We start from the raw sequence: 16,394 nt of genomic DNA on the forward strand, positions 1-16,394 counted from the left end.
GTTAGACAATACCCGTTAAAACCTGAAGCAGAGAAAGGTATAGCCCCTGTAGTGCAGGATATGTTGGCATCAGGAATATTGCGAGAGGCTCCTGAGGCCACTTGCAATACTCCTATATTCCCCGTCCAGAAGGGACATACAGGGAAATGGCGCATGGTGCAGGATTTAAGACCAGTAAATGAAATAGTACAACATGCTGCACCAGATGTGCCTAATCCACACCTTTTGTTAAATTCCTTGTCCCCTGACAAGAAGTATTTTTCAGTAGTGGATCTGAGTAATGCCTTTTTCTCAGTACCACTACATCCTGATTCACAACACTTATTTGGTTTCACTTATAAAGGACATAAATACACATACACTAGACTCCCTCAAGGGTTTTCAGAAAGTCCACATGTATATACAATGGCACTACGCTATTCAATGAGTTCCTGTAAAATACCATCCCATAGTCAAGTGCTACTGTATGTAGATGATATATTAATTGCTTCAGATACAAAACAGCATTGCAAAGAAGCCACACTGTTAGTGTTACAGCATTTGTATGATACAGGACATAAAGCATCAAAACAAAAATTACAGTATTGCAGAGAGGAAGTTATATATCTTGGACATAAACTCTCCCAACAAGGTCGATCATTATTAGAAACTAGAAAACAGGCAATACAAGAGGCACCAAAGCCAAAGACTAAACAGCAAATGATGTCCTTCTTAGGACTTTGCAATTATTGCAGGGAATGGTTACCTGATTATGCTGCACTCGTTCAACCTTTACAAACCCTGATTTATGGGAAGGATATGGCACTGAAAGATAAAATTCAGTGGACAAAAGAAGGAGAATTGGCATTCACAAACTTAAAAATGATGTTACAAACTAATGTGACACTTGCTCTGCCAGATTATCAACAACCATTTACCCTATGTGTTGATGCAAATCAAGGGTATATGAAGGCAGTATTAACACAGCCATTCGGCACAAAAGAGAGGCCATTAGCGTTCTATTCTAAACGATTAGATGCAGTGGCAGCTGGTTTTCCGCAGTGTTTGCAGGCATGTGCAGCTGCTGCAGAAGCAGTGAAATTATCAGCAGAATTAGTGTTGTGTCACCCACTCACTTTGAAGGTGCCACATTCAGTTTCTTTAGTTTTACTGCAGACGCCACTGCCATTCCTCACACATGTTAGACATCTGACCCTAGTCTCACTCCTGCTTTCACAGTCAAACATCACAATACAGCGATGTGGTCCTCTCAACCCTAGCACCCTTCTTCCGACAGCGGAAGATGGAGAGCCACATTCGTGCAAAGCAGTTGTGGAAGAACAAACCAAACCAAGAGCAGATATTTTACAGACCCCAATACCAGATTCAACGGTTGTTTTTGTAGATGGATCAGCATCAAAAAATGACATGGGGAAGAACAAGGTCGGATATGCTGTAGTTACATCTACTGAAGTGTTGGAGGCCAATGCACTTCCCCCTGCTTGTTCAGCACAAGCGGCTGAACTCTATGCTGTAATTAGGGCATGTGAGCTTTTCAAAAACAAGCCACTTACAATATACACTGATAGTCAATATGTGTTTGGAGCTGTTCATCACCATGCAAGAGTGTGGAAAAATAGAGGATTCAAGACATCGCAAGGAACATCTTTAACTCATACGAACCTATTACTCAGGTTGTTAGATGTTGTGCAATTACCAAATTGCCTTGCGATATGCAAATGTAAGGCACACCAAACTGATGCTTCCGCAATAGCTAAAGGAAACAGTTTTGCGGACGTGACGGCGAAAGGTGCTGCACAAAAACAACCTGCCTTAAATGTTACAGATGTCTTGTTGATAGATAGTGATGTACTATGTGATGCACAGACTCATGCACCTAAAACAGAAATACAGAGCTGGATTAAGAGAGGAGCAATACAGCAAGGGAAAACTTATTATATGAATGACAAGCCCATCCTACCAAAAAATTTATACAAGACAGCTGCCTTAGTGAGCCATGGAAACACCCATGTCTCAACAGGAGGGATGGTACATATTATTCAACAATACTTTTATACTATAAATTTTTCTGATTATGCAAAACAATTTTGTCGAGCGTGCTTAATTTGCTGTAAACAAAATGCACAAGGCAACATAAGGCCAAAACGTGGCCAGTTTCCCGCAGCTGAGTATCCATTTCAAATTGTACATATGGATTTCATTGAATTATCTTGGTCACAAGGGAAGAAGTGTTGCCTAGTCATTATAGACACCTTTTCTAAGTGGGTAGAAATATACCCTGTAAAACACTGTGATGCAATGACCGTTGCAAAATGTTTGGTAGGCCATTATTTCCCTACCTATGGCATACCTCATATTATAAGATCGGACAATGGGACTCATTTTGTGAATCAAACCATGTCCCTTTGCTCACAAGCACTCGGGTTTACGATCAAAAATCATTGTGCTTATCACCCCCAGAGCGCAGGCTTGGTGGAAAGGACCAACGGCACCATTAAAACAAGACTCAGAAAGACAGTGGAAGAGACAAAAAGACCGTGGCCAGAATGTTTGTCTCTAGTAAAATTATGGATGAGAATAACTCCCACTCCTGCAGGATTGACACCATTTGAAATAGTGTATGGTAGACCGTTTCCCTTAGCAACCGAAATGAGTGATATAGGAAAAGCAGACAGAGAAAATACGTTAGCCGATTGGATGCGTAAACTACTAACATCACAACAAAAACATAACCCCAGTAGTCTGCCAGTAAATTCTGTTTCTGTTCAACAGGATAATCTGCAGCCAGGAGATTGGATCCTGGTCAAGGTCCTGTTGCGAAAGGATTGGAGCACGCCTCGGTGGGACGGACCTTATCAAGTCCTCCTCACAACACCAACAGCGGTGAAGATAGAAGAGCGACCTTCTTGGATACATAAGAGTCACTGTAAGCCCATCAAGCCCGTATCAGAGACCTCTGTACCTTCGGAGTAGCAGTGGAAGTCCGCTACAAAGGCGCAGCAATCAATAGGATACTGACGTCTCAACCCGGTGAAGAAAACAGCTGATCTGCACTCCATTTAGAATGGCTCTGATTGGGTGGGGATGTGGTAAGGTAACTCTCGGTGTAATTCTCTTTATGGGAATTGTTGGTCTGCTTCTGCACTCACCAGAGCAGGTGTTTCGCCCACCTAGATGGACACATGACGGCTCCCACCTGAGACCTATCTCCACAAATGAGACCCATCCTTTCCTACAAAACTACTGGTACCGTTATGTTTATGATTCAGCAAAGAAAGACAATTTAACTAATTGTTATGTCTGTACCCACATGCCATCTCATGCCGATGGATTAACTATATATGGGAAACCTATGAATAAGTCACAAGCAAAGTGTGCTGCCTCTTTTGCAGGTGTAGGCTATCAGCATGATAATATAAAAATAAATGATACAGATCCATATACTGCTGGTTTGGATAATGGCGTATGTGCACAGCAGTTTTGGATCGATTTTGCTATAAAAGTGTCAAATATATCCTTACCTTTATCTGTCCACCTGAACATGGACCCTAAATCATTTAATCACTCAATGTGTTATGACCAAATGAACGGCACCCATCATATGGGGAACACCACCAACTGTGCCCAAATACTAGTACACGGAGAAGGTGCCCCGGTAAACATAAGTGGATTTAGTAATGGCACCTACTGGGTGCAAGGAGTAGCTTGGTTATGTGGACCCCGCGCATATTTCGTTTTGCCCTATAACTGGTATGGTGTGTGCGCTCCAATCTTTGTGTCAGACCATACTTTCCTGGTGTCACTGTCGTCTACACCAGCGAACCGCAGGCGCCGGTCCATCATAACTACAGCTTCTCTCCGTCCTCATGACAGTGTCTGGGGTTCAGATGTTCCCCAGGAGTTCAAACATTGGTCTACAGACCAGAAAGTATTAATGTCTCTTTTTCCCTGGGTAGGAACAGCAAAGAATACGTTACGATTAGAAACTATTGATTATCGTTTGGTGCTGTTCATAAATAACTCCATCATAATAAATGAGCAACAGAATGGTGAGATAGATGCTATTAAACAGATGGTCATTCAGAATAGAATGGTTTTAGACATACTTACTGCTGCACAAGGTGGTGTGTGCGTGCTTTTAAATAATACCTGCTGTACATATATTCCCGATAATGTGCACTCACCCAACATGACTACAGCCTTGGACCGTCTGCGAGAACTTCAAAAGATCATGACCTTAGACCCTCATGCTGGCCCCTCATGGTTGAATTGGTTTCTTACTGGGTCCTGGTGGCAGTTACTGCTAAAGTTCTCACTCCCCATTCTTGTTACATTATTATTTGTATGTTGTTGTTTCATTTGTATTATACCCTGCCTCCGTTCCATGATACAACATACTTTTAGTTCTGTTTTTCTGCTATACACTGCAGAAGAACGAATGGATTTACTAACCTTGTCTAGCCCTCTTAATAATGATGATGATGTGATCTGAATGACGGTTGTGCTGAAAGTGTTTTTGCAATTTGTACAATACTGATGCTTCTGATCATACTGTCATGATAAACAGGAGGGACTGTTAGGTTGAAGAAACTGTTAGTAATCATTTGTTATCATTTCTGTATAATCAGCAATGAGTGTAAATATGTATATACATTATTTTGTTTTTCTTTACCTTCATACTTTAGATTATATTAGTTTACACGTATCCTGAGCACGTGTTTAAATAGTTGTCTACCTGAGGAAAACCAGAACTTCTTCTTACTCTCACAGTCTTTTCTTTGTTCTCACTCCAAGACCCCTGCCCCCCATTGACTATAAATGAAGGTGCCAAGGGGAACCACCCTTTGTAACACATTCCTTTGTAGCCTAGCATGCAGAGAGTGTGGTTACCCTTGTGCAAGTAAAACTCTAAGTGTGTTGTCTCGTAATTAATGGTGTGTACAGAGTTGGAGTGGAAAGCCTGTCGCTTTCTCCAACATATACTGTATTGTAGTTTGGTCCTGTGTGCAGAGTTGGAGTGGAAAGCCTGACGCTTTCTCCAACAGTAGTGAAAAGGACTTAAAGAGAAGGAAGTGTGCGGATGCGGAAAGAATGGAATAATTGTGGTAGGCTGCCGGCTGAGTAGTTTGGTGAATGTTTGGTGTGGGTGTGGCGCTGCCGATTGGATGGTGGTGCTGCAGTGTGAGTCAGATAAAAAAAAAAAAAAAACCAGGAGTAGGATCCAATGGGACTAACTGGCATGTATAGAGGCGTGTAATGCAAAAGGGCTGTTTTTGTTCGCGGCTCTCGCTTATGGCCATACCACCCTGAAAACGCCCGATTTCGTCTGATCTCGGAAGCTAAGCGGGGTAGGGTCTGGTTAGTACTTGGATGGGAGACCACCTGGGAATACCACGTGCTGTAAGCTTTTCTCACTTTTACTTTATACAGGGGGCACTCCACCTCACGGTTAATTTAAATGTATCACTCCCCTTCCATTTTACTATTTTATATATTTCTTTTTTCTCTCATTCATAAAGGTAGCTTTTACACACCGTTTTACTCTAAATACTGCCTGGTAATTATAGCTGCTGTAAGCTGTTCGTGCCTTTATTCCACCAGGGCGCGATCTTCTCACAAACTTGAAGACTGTCACTCCCCATTCACGTTTTACAACTTATTGTTAATAATAAAGAGACAGCTTTTTACACACAGTTTTAAACAAAGTACTAATATAATTCCTCTTCAACTCACCGCTTTGTTTTCTATGCAAAAACGACTTCACCACAGAAGACTCGTTATTATTGGTATAGCAAGGTCTGCTCTTCTCCTCCTTTCAAAACTTGCTAAAAGCTGTATTGAAAAGAGCAGGTTGGCCGGGGTAATTCACACCCTTCAATGCCAGCTTAATGTTTAGGTTAGTGGGAATCACAGAGGAATTAGGGATGGAAACTTCTTTGCAGGTGGTAGAAGCGGTCTGGTGAATTTTTAGAGAGAAGAGGCCGTCAATGTTTGAATGTAGAAAATTGTTTTGGCTGCAGCCTGCAGTATGGACTTGTTGGTGTGTGTAGCTCCCAGTGTTCTGACAGCGCGACGTTTTGGGGAAGCATGTGATTCAGCAGCTACCAGTGGGCTTCGTGCGGCGGAGATTTTGTGGCTGTTAGCGGAGTTGATAACAGAAGGTCATTAAGAGAAGCCTGCATGCGGTAGGCAAAGGAGTAATGTTTGCCGGCGGGGGACGTGCGGCGATTAACCTGTGCGGTAGTGAAAAGGAGTTAAAGAGAAGGAAGTGTGCGGATGCGGAAAGAATGGAATAATTGGGGTAGGCTGCCGGCTGAGTAGTTTGGTGAATGTTTGATGTGGTTCCGGCACTGCCGATTGGATGGTGGGGCTGCAGTGTGAGTCAGATAAAAAAATAAAAAAAACAGGAGTAGGATCCAATGGGACTAACTGGCATGTATAGAGGCGTGTAATGCAAAAGGGCTGTTTTTGGTAGTTTTTCTCACTCATGGCTATACCACCCTGAACACGCCCGATCTCGTCTGATCTCAAAAGCCAAGCAGGGTAGGGTCTGGTTAGTACTTGGATGGGAGACCTCCTGGGAATACCATGTGCTGTAAGCTTTTCTCACTTTTACTTTATACAGGGGGCACTCCACCTCACGATTAATTTAAATCTATCACTCCCCTTCCATTTTACTATTTTATATATTTCTTTTTTCTCTCATTCATAAAGGCAGCTTTTACACACGTTTTACTCTAAATACTGCCTGGTAATTCTAGGTTCTGTAAGCTGTTCGTGCCTTTATTCCACCAGGGCACGATTTTCTCACAAACTTGAAGACTGTCACTCACCATTCACGTTTTACAACTTATTATTAATAATAAAGAGACAGCTTTTTACACACAGTTTTAAACAAAGTTTTAAAAAAATTCCTCTTCAACTCACCGCTATGTTTTCTATGCAAAAACGATTTCACCACAGAAGACTCGTTATTATTGGCATAGCAAGGTCTGCTCTTCTCCTCCTTTCGAAACTTGCTAAAAGCTGTATTTAAAAGAGCAGGTTGGCCGGGGTAATTCACATCCTTTAATGCCAGCTTAATGTTTAGGTTAGTGGGAATCACAGAGGAATTAGGGATGGAAACTTTTTTGCTGGTGGTAGAAGCGGTCTGGTGAATTTTTAGAGAGAAGAGGCCGTCAATGTTTGAATGTAGAAAATTGTTCTGGCTGCAGCCTGCAGTATGGACTTGTTGGTGTGTGTAGCTCCCAGTGTTCTGACAGCGCGACGTTTTGGGGAAGCATGTGATTCAGCAGCTACCAGTGGGCTTCGTGCGGCGGAGATTTTGTGGCTGTTAGCGGAGTTGATAACAGAAGGTTATTAAGAGAAGCCTGCATGCGGTAGGCAAAGGAGTAATGTTTGCCGGCGGGGGACGTGCGGCGATTAACCTGTGCGGTAGTGAAAAGGAGTTAAAGAGAAGGAAGTGTGCGGATGCGGAAAGAATGGAATAATTGTGGTAGGCTGCCGGCTGAGTAGTTTGGTGAATGTTTGGTGTGGTTCCGGCACTGCCGATTGGATGGTGGGGCTGTAGTGTGAGTCAGATAAAAAAAAAAAAAAAAAAAACAGGAGTAGGATCCACTTGGACTAACTGGCATGTATAGAGGCGTGTAATGCAAAAGGGCTGTTTTTGGTAGTTTTTCTCGCTCGCGGCCATACCACCCTGAACACGCCCGATCTAGTCCGATCTCAGAAGCCAAGCTGGATAGGGTCTGGTTAGTACTTGGATGGGAGACCTACTGGGAATACCAGGTGCTGTAAGCTTTTCTCACTTTTACTTTATACAGGGGGCACTCCACTTCACGATTAATTTAAATCTATCACTCCCCTTCCGTTTTACTATTTTATATATATATTTTTTTTCTTTCATTCATAAAGGCAGCTTTTACACACCGTTTTACTCTAAATACTGCCTGGTAATTCTAGGTGCTGTAAGCTGTTCGTTCCTTTATTCCACCAGGGCGCAATCTTCTCACAAACTTGAAGACTGTCACTCCCCATTCACGTTTTACAACTTATTGTTAATAATAAAGAGACAGCTTTTTACACACAGTTTTAAACAAAGTAGTAATATAATTCCTCTTCAACTCACCGCTTTGCAAAAACGACTTCACCACAGAAGACTCGTTATTTTTGGCATAGCAAGGTCTTCGCTTCTCCTCCTTTCAAAACTTGCTAAAAGCTGTATTTAAAAGAGCAGGTTGGCCGGGGTAATTCACACCCTTCAATGCCAGCTTAATGTTTAGGTTAGTGGGAATCACAGAGGAATTAGGGATGGAAACTTCTTTGCTGGTGGTAGAAGCGGTCTGGTGAATTTTTAGAGAGAAGAGGCCGTCAATGTTTGAATGTAGAAAATTGTTCTGGCTGCAGCCTGCAGTATGGACTTGTTGGTGTGTGTAGCTCCCAGTGTTCTGACAGCGCGACGTTTTGGGGAAGCATGTGATTCAGCAGCTACCAGTGGGCTTCGTGCGGCGGAGCTTTTGTGGCTGTTAGCGGAGTTGATAACAGAGGGTCGTTAAGAGAAGCCTGCATGCAGTAGGCAAAGGAGTAATGTTTGCCGGCGGGGGACGTGCGGCGATTAACCTGTGCGGTAGTGAAAAGGAGTTAAAAAGAAGGAAGTGTGCGGATGCGGAAAGAATGGAATAATTGTGGTAGGCTACCGACTGAGTAGTTTGGTGAATGTTTGGTGTGGGTCCGGCGCTGCCGATTGGATGGTGGTGCTGCAGTGTGAGTCAGATAAAAAAAAAAAAAAAACAGGAGTAGGATCCAATGGTACTAACTGGCATGTATAGATGCGCGTAATGCAAAAGGGCTGTTTTTGGTAGTGTCTCTCGCTTACGCCCATACCACCCTGAACACGCCCGATCTCGTCTGATCTCGTAAGCTAAACAGGCTAGGGTCTGGTTAGCACTTGGATGGGAGACCGCCTGGGAATACCAGGTGCTGTAAGCTTTTCTCACTTTTACTTTATACAGGGGGCGTTCCACTTCACGATTAATTTAAATCTAGCACTCCCCTTCCATTTTACTATTTTATATATATATTTTTTTTCTCTCTTTCATAAAGCCAGCTTTCAGAAACCGTTTTACTCTAAATACTTCCTGGTAATTCTAGGTGCTGTAAGCTGTTCGTGCCTTTATTCCACCAGGGCGCGATCTTCTCACAAACTTGAAGACTGTCACTCCCCATTCACGTTTTACAACTTATTGTTAATGATAAAGAGACAGCTTTTTACACACAGTTTTAAACAAAGTACTGATATTATTCCTCTTCAACTGACCGCTTTGTTTTCTATGCAAAAACCACTTCGCCACAGAAGACTCGATATTATTGCCATATTATCTGCTCTTCTCCTCCTTTCAAAACTTGCTAAAAGCTATATTTAAAAGAGCAGGTTGGCCGGGGTAATTCACACCCTTCAATGCCAGCTTAATGTTTAGGTTAGTGGGAATCACAGAAGAATTAGGGATGGAAACTTCTTTGCTGGTGGTAGAAGCGGTCTGGTGAATTTTTAGAGAGAAGAGGCCGTCGATGTTTGAATGTAGAAAATTGTTCTGGCTGCAGCCTGCAGTATGGACTTGTTGGCGTGTATAGCTCCCAGTGTTCTGACAGCGCGACGTTTTGGGGAAGCATGTGATTCAGCAGCTACCAGTGGGCTTCGTGCGGCGGAGATTTTGTGACTGTTAGCGGCGTTGATAACAGAGGGTCTTTAAGAGAAGCCTGCATGCGGTAGGCAAATGAGTAATGTTTGCCGGCGGGGGACGTGCGGCGATTAACCTGTTCGGTAGTGAAAAGGACTTAAAGAGAAGGAAGTGTGCGGATGCGGAAAGAATGGAATAATTGTGGTAGGCTGCCGGCTGAGTAGTTTGGTGAATGTTTGGTGTGGGTGTGGCGCTGCCGATTGGATGGTGGTGCTGCAGTGTGAGTCAGATAAAAAAAAAAAAAAGAACATTAGTAGGATCCAATGGGACCAACTGGCATGTATAGAGGCATGTAATGCAAAAGGGCTGTTTTTGGTAGCGTCTCTCGCTTATGGCCATACCACCATGAACACGCCCGATTTCATCTGATCTCGGAAGCCAAGCAAGGTAGGGTCTGGTTAGTACTTGGATGGGAGACCTCCTGGGAATACCAGGTGCTGTAAGCTTTTCTCACTTTTACTTTATACAGGGGGCGCTCCACTTCACGATTAATTTAAATCTAGCACTCCCCTTCCATTTTACTATTTTATATATATATTTTTTTTCTCTCTTTCATAAAGCCAGTTTTTAGAAACCGTTTTACTCTAAATACTTCCTGGTAATTCTAGGTGCTGTAAGCTGTTCGTGCCTTTATTCCACCAGGGCGCGATCTTCTCACAAACTTGAAGACTGTCACTCACCATTCACGTTTTACAACTTATTGTTAATGATAAAGAGACAGCTTTTTACACACAGTTTTAAACAAAGTACTGATATTATTCCTCTTCAACTGACCGCTTTGTTTTCTATGCAAAAACCACTTCGCCACAGAAGACTCGTTATTATTGGTATAGCAAGGTCTGCTCTTCTCCTCCTTTCAAAACTTGCTAAAAGCTGTATTGAAAAGAGCAGGTTGGCCGGGGTAATTCACACCCTTCAATGCCAGCTTAATGTTTAGGTTAGTGGGAATCACAGAGGAATTAGGGATGGAAACTTCTTTGCAGGTGGTAGAAGCGGTCTGGTGAATTTTTAGAGAGAAGAGGCCGTCAATGTTTGAATGTAGAAAATTGTTTTGGCTGCAGCCTGCAGTATGGACTTGTTGGTGTGTGTAGCTCCCAGTGTTCTGACAGCGCGACGTTTTGGGGAAGCATGTGATTCAGCAGCTACCAGTGGGCTTCGTGCGGCGGAGATTTTGTGGCTGTTAGTGGAGTTGATAACAGAAGGTCATTAAGAGAAGCCTGCATGCGGTAGGCAAAGGAGTAATGTTTGCCGGCGGGGGACGTGCGGCGATTAACCTGTGCGGTAGTGAAAAGGAGTTAAAGAGAAGGAAGTGTGCGGATGCGGAAAGAATGGAATAATTGGGGTAGGCTGCCGGCTGAGTAGTTTGGTGAATGTTTGATGTGGTTCCGGCACTGCCGATTGGATGGTGGGGCTGCAGTGTGAGTCAGATAAAAAAATAAAAAAAACAGGAGTAGGATCCAATGGGACTAACTGGCATGTATAGAGGCGTGTAATGCAAAAGGGCTGTTTTTGGTAGTTTTTCTCACTCATGGCTATACCACCCTGAACACGCCCGATCTCGTCTGATCTCAAAAGCCAAGCAGGGTAGGGTCTGGTTAGTACTTGGATGGGAGACCTCCTGGGAATACCATGTGCTGTAAGCTTTTCTCACTTTTACTTTATACAGGGGGCACTCCACCTCACGATTAATTTAAATCTATCACTCCCCTTCCATTTTACTATTTTATATATTTCTTTTTTCTCTCATTCATAAAGGCAGCTTTTAGACACGTTTTACTCTAAATACTGCCTGGTAATTCTAGGTTCTGTAAGCTGTTCGTGCCTTTATTCCACCAGGGCACGATTTTCTCACAAACTTGAAGACTGTCACTCACCATTCACGTTTTACAACTTATTATTAATAATAAAGAGACAGCTTTTTACACACAGTTTTAAACAAAGTTTTAAAAAAATTCCTCTTCAACTCACCGCTATGTTTTCTATGCAAAAACGATTTCACCACAGAAGACTCGTTATTATTGGCATAGCAAGGTCTGCTCTTCTCCTCCTTTCGAAACTTGCTAAAAGCTGTATTTAAAAGAGCAGGTTGGCCGGGGTAATTCACATCCTTTAATGCCAGCTTAATGTTTAGGTTAGTGGGAATCACAGAGGAATTAGGGATGGAAACTTTTTTGCTGGTGGTAGAAGCGGTCTGGTGAATTTTTAGAGAGAAGAGGCCGTCAATGTTTGAATGTAGAAAATTGTTCTGGCTGCAGCCTGCAGTATGGACTTGTTGGTGTGTGTAGCTCCCAGTGTTCTGACAGCGCGACGTTTTGGGGAAGCATGTGATTCAGCAGCTACCAGTGGGCTTCGTGCGGCGGAGATTTTGTGGCTGTTAGCGGAGTTGATAACAGAAGGTTATTAAGAGAAGCCTGCATGCGGTAGGCAAAGGAGTAATGTTTGCCGGCGGGGGACGTGCGGCGATTAACCTGTGCGGTAGTGAAAAGGAGTTAAAGAGAAGGAAGTGTGCGGATGCGGAAAGAATGGAATAATTGTGGTAGGCTGCCGGCTGAGTAGTTTGGTGAATGTTTGGTGTGGTTCCGGCACTGCCGATTGGATGGTGGGGCTGCAGTGTGAGTCAGATAAAAAAAAAAAAAAAAAAACAGGAGTAGGATCCACTTGGACTAACTGGCATGTATAGAGGCGTGTAATGCAAAAGGGCTGTTTTTGGTAGTTTTTCTCGCTCACGGCCATACCACCCTGAACACGCCCGATCTAGTCCGATCTCAGAAGCCAAGCTGGATAGGGTCTGGTTAGTACTTGGATGGGAGACCTACTGGGAATACCAGGTGCTGTAAGCTTTTCTCACTTTTACTTTATACAGGGGGCACTCCACTTCACGATTAATTTAAATCTATCACTCCCCTTCCGTTTTACTATTTTATATATATATTTTTTTTCTTTCATTCATAAAGGCAGCTTTTACACACCGTTTTACTCTAAATACTGCCTGGTAATTCTAGGTGCTGTAAGCTGTTCGTTCCTTTATTCCACCAGGGCGCAATCTTCTCACAAACTTGAAGACTGTCACGCCCCATTCACGTTTTACAACTTATTGTTAATAATAAAGAGACAGCTTTTTACACACAGTTTTAAACAAAGTAGTAATATAATTCCTCTTCAACTCACCGCTTTGCAAAAACGACTTCACCACAGAAGACTCGTTATTTTTGGCATAGCAAGGTCTTCGCTTCTCCTCCTTTCAAAACTTGCTAAAAGCTGTATTTAAAAGAGCAGGTTGGCCGGGGTAATTCACACCCTTCAATGCCAGCTTAATGTTTAGGTTAGTGGGAATCACAGAGGAATTAGGGATGGAAACTTCTTTGCTGGTGGTAGAAGCGGTCTGGTGAATTTTTAGAGAGAAGAGGCCGTCAATGTTTGAATGTAGAAAATTGTTCTGGCTGCAGCCTGCAGTATGGACTTGTTGGTGTGTGTAGCTCCCAGTGTTCTGACAGCGCGACGTTTTGGGGAAGCATGTGATTCAGCAGCTACCAGTGGGCTTCGTGCGGCGGAGCTTTTGTGGCTGTTAGCGGAGTTGATAACAGAGGGTCGTTAAGAGAAGCCTGCATGCAGTAGGCAAAGGAGTAATGTTTGCCGGCGGGGGACGTGCGGCGATTAACCTGTGCGGTAGTGAAAAGGAGTTAAAAAGAAGGAAGTGTGCGGATGCGGAAAGAATGGAATAATTGTGGTAGGCTACCGACTGAGTAGTTTGGTGAATGTTTGGTGTGGGTCCGGCGCTGCCGATTGGATGGTGGTGCTGCAGTGTGAGTCAGATAAAAAAAAAAAAAAAAACAGGAGTAGGATCCAATGGTACTAACTGGCATGTATAGATGCGCGTAATGCAAAAGGGCTGTTTTTGGTAGTGTCTCTCGCTTACGCCCATACCACCCTGAACACGCCCGATCTCGTCTGATCTCGTAAGCTAAACAGGCTAGGGTCTGGTTAGCACTTGGATGGGAGACCGCCTGGGAATACCAGGTGCTGTAAGCTTTTCTCACTTTTACTTTATACAGGGGGCGTTCCACTTCACGATTAATTTAAATCTAGCACTCCCCTTCCATTTTACTATTTTATATATATATTTTTTTTCTCTCTTTCATAAAGCCAGCTTTCAGAAACCGTTTTACTCTAAATACTTCCTGGTAATTCTAGGTGCTGTAAGCTGTTCGTGCCTTTATTCCACCAGGGCGCGATCTTCTCACAAACTTGAAGACTGTCACTCCCCATTCACGTTTTACAACTTATTGTTAATGATAAAGAGACAGCTTTTTACACACAGTTTTAAACAAAGTACTGATATTATTCCTCTTCAACTGACCGCTTTGTTTTCTATGCAAAAACCACTTCGCCACAGAAGACTCGATATTATTGCCATATTATCTGCTCTTCTCCTCCTTTCAAAACTTGCTAAAAGCTATATTTAAAAGAGCAGGTTGGCCGGGGTAATTCACACCCTTCAATGCCAGCTTAATGTTTAGGTTAGTGGGAATCACAGAAGAATTAGGGATGGAAACTTCTTTGCTGGTGGTAGAAGCGGTCTGGTGAATTTTTAGAGAGAAGAGGCCGTCGATGTTTGAATGTAGAAAATTGTTCTGGCTGCAGCCTGCAGTATGGACTTGTTGGCGTGTATAGCTCCCAGTGTTCTGACAGCGCGACGTTTTGGGGAAGCATGTGATTCAGCAGCTACCAGTGGGCTTCGTGCGGCGGAGATTTTGTGACTGTTAGCGGCGTTGATAACAGAGGGTCTTTAAGAGAAGCCTGCATGCGGTAGGCAAATGAGTAATGTTTGCCGGCGGGGGACGTGCGGCGATTAACCTGTTCGGTAGTGAAAAGGACTTAAAGAGAAGGAAGTGTGCGGATGCGGAAAGAATGGAATAATTGTGGTAGGCTGCCGGCTGAGTAGTTTGGTGAATGTTTGGTGTGGGTGTGGCGCTGCCGATTGGATGGTGGTGCTGCAGTGTGAGTCAGATAAAAAAAAAAAAAAGAACATTAGTAGGATCCAATGGGACCAACTGGCATGTATAGAGGCGTGTAATGCAAAAGGGCTGTTTTTGGTAGCGTCTCTCGCTTATGGCCATACCACCATGAACACGCCCGATTTCATCTGATCTCGGAAGCCAAGCAAGGTAGGGTCTGGTTAGTACTTGGATGGGAGACCTCCTGGGAATACCAGGTGCTGTAAGCTTTTCTCACTTTTACTTTATACAGGGGGCGCTCCACTTCACGATTAATTTAAATCTAGCACTCCCCTTCCATTTTACTATTTTATATATATATTTTTTTTCTCTCTTTCATAAAGCCAGTTTTTAGAAACCGTTTTACTCTAAATACTTCCTGGTAATTCTAGGTGCTGTAAGCTGTTCGTGCCTTTATTCCACCAGGGCGCGATCTTCTCACAAACTTGAAGACTGTCACTCACCATTCACGTTTTACAACTTATTGTTAATGATAAAGAGACAGCTTTTTACACACAGTTTTAAACAAAGTACTGATATTATTCCTCTTCAACTGACCGCTTTGTTTTCTATGCAAAAACCACTTCGCCACAGAATATTCGATATTATTGGCATATTATCTGCTCTTCTCCTCCTTTCAAAACTTGCTAAAAGCTGTATTTAAAAGAGCAGGTTGGCCGGGGTAATTCACACCCTTCAATGCCAGCTTAATGTTTAGGTTAGTGGGAATCACAGAGGAATTAGGGATGGAAACTTCTTTGCTGGTGGTAGAAGCGGTCTGGTGAATTTTTAGAGAGAAGAGGCCGTCGATGTTTGGATGTAGAAAATTGTTCTGGCTGCAGCCTGCAGTATGGACTTGTTGGTGCGTGTAGCTCCCAGTGTTCTGACAGCATGACATTTTGGGGAAGCATGTGATTCAACAGCAACCAGTGGGCTTCGTGCGGCGGAGATTTTGTGGCTGTTAGCGGAGTTGATAACAGAGGGTCTTTAAGAGAAGCCTGCATGCGGTAGGCAAATGAGTAATGTTTGCCGGCGGGGGACGTGCAGCGATTAACCTGTGCGGTAGTGAAAAGGACTTAAAGAGAAGGAAGTGTGCGGATGCGGAAAGAATGGAATAATTGTGGTAGGCTGCCGGCTGAGTAGTTTGGTGAATGTTTGGTGTGGGTGCGGCGCTGCCGATTGGATGGTGGTGCTGCAGTGTGAGTCAGATAAAAAAAATAAAAAACCAGGAGTTGGATCCAATGGGACTAACTGGCATGTATAGACGCGTGTAATGCAAAAGGGCTGTTTTTGGTAGCATCTCTCGCTTACGGCCATACCACCCTGAACACGCCCGATCTCATCCGATCTCGGAAGTCAATCAGGGTAGGGTCTGGTTAATACTTGGATGGGAGACCTCCTGGGAATACCAGGTGCTGTAAGCTTTTCTCACTTTTACTTTATACAGGGGGCGCTCCACTTCACGATTAATTTAAATCTAGCACTCCCCTTCCATTTTACTATTTTATATATATATTTTTTTTCTCTCTTTCATAAAGCCAGCTTTTAGAAACCGTTTTACTCTAAATACTTCCTGGTAATTCTAGGTGCTGTAAGCTGTTCGTGCCTTTATTCCACCAGGGCGCGATCTTCTCACAAACTTGAAGACTGTCACTCCCCATTC

General features: G+C 43.4%; 2 protein-coding genes, 4 non-coding genes and 6 pseudogenes across 6 annotated transcripts in view; 10 read left to right on the top strand and 2 right to left on the bottom strand.

Annotated features, from left to right (window-relative positions):
• Window positions 1-16,394, bottom strand: part of LOC125715120 (uncharacterized) — a 1,180,389-nt gene that overhangs the window by 693,458 nt on the left and 470,537 nt on the right. The gene's annotated exons all lie outside the window — the stretch shown is intronic.
• LOC125715114 (uncharacterized) overlaps window positions 1-16,394 on the bottom strand; it is a 935,270-nt gene that overhangs the window by 446,571 nt on the left and 472,305 nt on the right. The window lies entirely within an intron of this gene.
• On the top strand, window positions 5,289-5,407 carry LOC125736280 (5S ribosomal RNA). Its single transcript, XR_007395563.1, has one exon. It is a non-coding gene; the product is annotated as a 5S ribosomal RNA (ribosomal RNA).
• On the top strand, window positions 6,484-6,602 carry LOC125731944 (5S ribosomal RNA; annotated as a pseudogene).
• LOC125731979 (5S ribosomal RNA) lies at window positions 7,682-7,800 on the top strand (annotated as a pseudogene).
• On the top strand, window positions 8,870-8,988 carry LOC125731845 (5S ribosomal RNA; annotated as a pseudogene).
• Window positions 10,065-10,183, top strand: LOC125735763 (5S ribosomal RNA). Its single transcript, XR_007395053.1, has one exon. It is a non-coding gene; the product is annotated as a 5S ribosomal RNA (ribosomal RNA).
• On the top strand, window positions 11,262-11,380 carry LOC125731945 (5S ribosomal RNA; annotated as a pseudogene).
• On the top strand, window positions 12,459-12,577 carry LOC125731936 (5S ribosomal RNA; annotated as a pseudogene).
• LOC125731847 (5S ribosomal RNA) lies at window positions 13,648-13,766 on the top strand (annotated as a pseudogene).
• Window positions 14,843-14,961, top strand: LOC125735764 (5S ribosomal RNA). Its single transcript, XR_007395054.1, has one exon. It is a non-coding gene; the product is annotated as a 5S ribosomal RNA (ribosomal RNA).
• Window positions 16,037-16,155, top strand: LOC125734489 (5S ribosomal RNA). The gene has a single exon (XR_007393799.1). It is a non-coding gene; the product is annotated as a 5S ribosomal RNA (ribosomal RNA).

Source organism: Brienomyrus brachyistius, chromosome 2 (assembly GCF_023856365.1).
Source record: "Brienomyrus brachyistius isolate T26 chromosome 2, BBRACH_0.4, whole genome shotgun sequence".
Classification (NCBI taxonomy): Eukaryota; Metazoa; Chordata; class Actinopteri; order Osteoglossiformes; family Mormyridae; genus Brienomyrus; species Brienomyrus brachyistius.